This window comes from Macrotis lagotis, chromosome 7 (genome assembly GCF_037893015.1).
Source record: "Macrotis lagotis isolate mMagLag1 chromosome 7, bilby.v1.9.chrom.fasta, whole genome shotgun sequence".
NCBI lineage: Eukaryota > Metazoa > Chordata > Mammalia > Peramelemorphia > Peramelidae > Macrotis > Macrotis lagotis.
In genome coordinates, this window is record NC_133664.1 from 200,849,444 (window position 1) to 200,854,834 (window position 5,391).

General features: G+C 39.4%; 1 pseudogene; it reads left to right on the forward strand.

The window, feature by feature from the left end:
• The first annotated feature begins 1,416 nt into the window (after nt 1-1,416).
• LOC141494243 (E3 ubiquitin-protein ligase RNFT1 pseudogene) lies at nt 1,417-2,591 on the forward strand (annotated as a pseudogene).
• The last annotated feature ends 2,800 nt before the right edge of the window (nt 2,592-5,391 follow it).

The following is a 5,391-nucleotide window of genomic DNA, read 5'->3' on the forward strand; positions in this document are numbered from 1 at the left end:
AGGCAGTAGTGGCTTGACTCCTCTTTCTCAGCTCCCCTCCTGGAGGGAGGTTGCAGCTGTGGGCCCCAAGGAAGCAAGCCACAACATTTAGTATATAGCTTTGACATGTTACTAGTTATATATTTCTGTGTAAGTTAGCGTCCTTTAATTTCTCACAGTTGATATAGGGATAATTGGGCAAATGATACAAAGATTTGTAAAACCAGGATATGATTCTGTTGTTATTTAGTGATTCATTTCTGTCACTGTTTCAGTTCTGTGTTAAGGAAAGGACTATCAGTGCAATTAGTCTTTCTAGAAGAAGAATCATTTATGGTTTTGTAAATGGTTTAGAGACTTTTGCAAGGGGTAATTCCTTTGAACGTGATTAGAAGTTGAAAATGTTTTTATTGTAAATAACTTAAAACTGACCAACCTAAAATTGTCTTAAAGGTCTTAAATTTCATTTTCTACTAATAGAGGCATAAGATTTCAGCTAACTTTCATTATCTGATTTGGTTATTGGCCAAGTAAATAGCAAGTTCTAAAAATCAGAATTTCAGGTGGGTTCAGTTCTCAAGGTATGATCATCAGGAAATGCTATTGAGCCAATGATCCACAGTAGCTCAATAGCATTCCTTGATGATCATAGTTGTAGTCAGGATAATATCAGTTAACAATTCTAAAAAGAAATGCCAGGGGTGGCTAGGTGGCGTGGTGGATAAAGCACCGGCCCTGGAGTCAGGGGTACCTGGGTTCAAATTCGCCCCCAGACACTTTCTAATTACCTAGCTGTGTGGCCTTGAGCAAGCCACTTAACCCCATTGCCTTGCAAAAATCTAAAAAAAAAAAAAAAAAAAGATTATATGTAATACAAATAAACTAGGAGTATTTCCAATAAGATCAGGTATAAAACAAGGATGCCCATTATCACCACTACTATTCAGTATGGAATTAGAAATGTTAGCTTTAGCAATAAGAAAAAGAAATGAGGAAGGAGCCCTCCCCGCGCCGCCGCTTCCGGGTCGGCGAGCGCGCGGCCCTAGCCCCGCCTGACCCACTTTGGAATTCGAATCTGCGCGCGACGCAGCAGTTATTTATGGTTTTGATCGATTTAAGTAGTTCTGGGGGGGAGGGGAGTGATGAGGTTTAGGCCCGCGTCGCCCCTCCTCCCCCGCCGCGCCCTCTAAGCCCAAGCCTTTCTCAGCCTTCTTCCTGGTCCGTCTCGTAGATGCTCGCAGATGCGCGCGCGCCACTCACGTTCCGGGAGCGCGCGCGTCGCCACCGTCGCTCACGTTCCGGGAGCGCGCGCGCCGCCGCCGCCTCAGCCGCAGTCGGTCATTGGCTGCGGGAGGGAGGCGGGGCGACGTCTGGCTGTGACGGGCCCGCCCCTGCAGCGCCATCGAGGCCTCAGACGCATCGCGAGAGGAGCCGTAGCCCAAGGCCACGCGAGCCAACTGCAGTCACCTTCGCAACCTGCCAGGACCCTGTGGCCCTGCCCCAACTCCGCACTGTGCCCATACCGTAAGGAAGGACTGGGGAAGGTTCTTGCCTTCATCCTGGAGACAGTCACATCCACATAAGTTCTGTACCTGCAGAGTGGCCAAAGTACAAGCCCTAGAAACGGAAGGTCTGGTTCCCAAAGCCATACTCAGGGCTGCGTATTCCCCCAATGAAGCAAGGCGCCCGCGGAACCAGGAGAAAATGGCCTCAGCTCTATCTCTGAATTTCGCTATCTCTTCCATTGGTTGCAGAAAAGTCTTCCATGTATTTTGATTTTCTGTGTCAAACTTGTAATGCAGCATATAACAGGCATTTCTCTTGGAAGAACAACTTTTATGTATGCAAACAAAAGCATTGTAAATCAGGTTTTTCCAAGAGAAAGGTGCTCCAAAGGTACAGTGTGCTTGTTTACTGGGATTCTTAGCAGGCTCTACGGTTCTCTTGTATTACACCTTTCAGGCTCAATCGCTTTATTACAGCTTAATCTTTTTAAATCCTACTTTGGATTTTTTGAGCTTCTGGGAGGTACTCTGAATTGTGGGAATTACAGACTTCATCCTTAAATTCCTCTTCATGGGCTTCAAATGCCTTATTTTGTTGGTGCCTTCTTTTGTGATGTCTTTTAAATCCAAGGGCTATTGGTATATGCTCCTAAAAGAATTATGCCAGTATTATCGAACTTTTGTTTCTATTCCAGTTTGGTTTCGTTACCTTGTTAGCTATGGGGAGTTAGGAGGCAATGTTACAGGATGGAGTCTTGGGATTCTACGGGGTCTACTCTACCTCATTCTAAAACTTCTAGACTTTTTTGGGCATCTGAGAACTTTGCAGGCTTTACCGATATTTTTAACATGACCAAGTTACGGGGTGCCAGCCTCCAAGAGACAGTGTTCAGAAGCTGATGATCTTTGTTCTATCTGTCAGGCTGAATTCCAGAAGCCTATCCTTCTCATCGATCAGCATATATTTTGTGAAGAGTGTATCACCTTAATAGAGAGAAAACATGTCCACTTCACAGAACTGTTATTTCAGACCATGTAAACAAATGGAAAGATGGAGCCACTTCATCACATCTTCAGATTTATTAAATCCTATCAACTGCTATTTGATGTTTATAGGATGCTGGTTTTCATTTGATGTTTGATTAAGTAATATGGGTACTGCTATAATTGAATTTTAAATGGATTTCTAGTGTTCTTAATTCAAATCAATCTTAAGCATCCAAATCAGACATTTTAGACTATTAGAAACAAGTTAAAAGAAAATTCTGTCTATAGACATGAAATTTTAAGAATTAAATGGTAAAAAGCAAAAAAAAAAACAAGGAAGCAAAATTTTCACTCTTTGCAGATGATATGATGGCGTACTTAGAGAACCAGAGAAAATCATCAAAAAAGACTTTTTGAAACAATTAACAAATTCAGCCAAGTAGCAGAATATAAAATAAACCCACATAAATCATCAGCATTCCTATATATGAAGAACAAAGTCCAAGGGCCAGAGATAGAAAGAGAAATTCCATTTAAAGTAACTACAGACAACATTAAATATTTGGGAATCTATCTCCCAAGACAAATCTAAAAACTGTATGAACATAATTACAAAGCACTTTTCACAAATAAAGGTAGATCTAAACAATTGGGAAAATGTCAGTTGCTCATGGTTAGGTCAAGCTAATATAAGAGAGATGACAATTCTACCCAAATTAAATTATTCAGTGCCATACCAATCAAACTACCAAATAACTATTTTACAGAGCTGGGAAAAAAATAGTAATAAAATTCATCTGGAGCAACAAAAGGTCAAGAATATCGAGAGAAGGGGCAGCTAGGTGGTGCAGTAGATAAAGCACCGGCCTTGGAGTCAGTAGTACCTGAGTTCAAATCTGGCCTCAGACATTTAATAATTACCTAGCTGTGTGCCTTGGGCAAGCCACTTAACCCCATTGCCTTGCAAAAAATAAAAATAACTGCCTGGTACTGGTTAAGAAATTGAGTAATGGGGCTCATAAGGACAAAAATGAAACAGCCTCTAATCCTAAAGAGCTTGTTTACATTTTATACCCACACATCCTCAAGACCCAACTTCCTCCAAATAACTATTCCTCTACTTACACCATGAGAATCACATTTTGAGTCAGTCCTGCTGCTCTCTTACAACAAATGTTATAGATCAGGTCTGGCTCTTAGCAGGTCTGGTGGTTCAAGATCATTACTGGAATAAAAATGAGAAATTTATGGAACATTTAATAAAAAGAAATTTACTTGGGCAAAGCATGAAAATGATATTTAGCAAGATTAGAGTAATAAATTCTTTTGGATTGTCTCCCTTCTGTATTTGCCATGGTGTCCTACTAGTGCCAAGGAAGGAACCTCTGACTTCTTGTGCACCGGTATTTATACTTTGGCCAATAAGAAGCTATGTCAGAGGCAGCTAGGTGGCATAGTGGCTAGAGCACTGGCCCTGGAGTCAGGAGGATCTGAGTTCAAATCCAACCTCAGACAATATCCTAGCTGTGTGACCTTGGGCAAATCATTTTTAATCAAATTTTCTTTTATTGCTTAATAAAAATTAACATTTTATAGGTATGATAGAAATATGTGAACTAGATAATAATGCATTTCATGCTGACCTGGACCCAAAGAGCAGCCCTTAATGAAATGATGCCAACTTGAAAGGAAGCATGTCTTACAGTAATCTGTTCTTAGCCCTCTGCTAGTCTACATTTTTATGAATGGTTTAAATGATGGCATAGAAAGCTTGGTCATGAAATTTGCAAACAACACAAAACTGAAGGGAAATAACTAAAACACTGGAAGAAAAGATCCCAAAAGATTTCAGAAGTTTAGAACAGACATGTCAAATTTGCAGCCTATATCACATGGGGTCTACAATACTCCTGAGTGTGGCCAAACAAGATTAAAATATAGATTTGGGAAATAATTAACAAAATAAATAAAAATTGAATAAAATATAGATATTATCAATATGTGTTTTATAAATCAATATGCAGTCTATAGAGAGCCTTATGAATGGTGTAGGATCCCCAATTTCTATTTGAGTTTGACATCACTAGTCAAGAACACTGAACATTAATAAATGAAATCTCATAGGGAACAAGTTCTCTACTTAAATTCAGAAAAATCAACTTCACAAATGCAGCATGGAATGAACATAGATAATTCTTATGAGAGAAATCTGGAGGTTTTAAAAGACTTCAATATGAGTTGAGAGTGTGACATGGCAGCGTAAGAAAGCTAATGGGATTGTTAGGAGTCACACAGGAGACAAAAATCAGAACCTCAGAATGGGAGAAATACCTCAGTGGCTATCTAGTAAACCTTTAAAAAAATAAAAAAAGGAACTGGTTACTTCTACTTTAAGGTAGGGTTAAGAAGCTTTATCTAGCATGAAGAGTACATTTTTCTCTTTGCAACTTACATTCTCCTAGGTCCTTTAGGCCTGAGTGGAACAAATCTAATCTCACATTTTTACCCTTCAAATACTTTAAGATAACTATCATATCTTCCCTAATTCTTCACTAGATTAAACACCCAATTTCCTTCTGCCGATCCTCAGATGTCATGACCTCAATATGCCCTTCACCATTTTGATTCCCTTCCTCTCCAGCTTATAAATGTTCTTCCTAAAATCTTATACTCATACCTGGCAAATCATTCTTAACCCCATTGCCTTAAAATTTAAAAAAAAAGAAGCTATATCAATAGCTCAAGAGTTAGTCTTCTGAGTGAAATAAATAGGAAGAATGGTTTGAATACCTTTTATAGAAAAACTAGCCTCATAATATATGGGATAAGGTCTGCAATGGTTGGTAAATGTTTAATAACCTACTCTCCAAAAATTTAGGACACACTGTTAAGGTTAATTTGTATTATTAACATTTTCTTC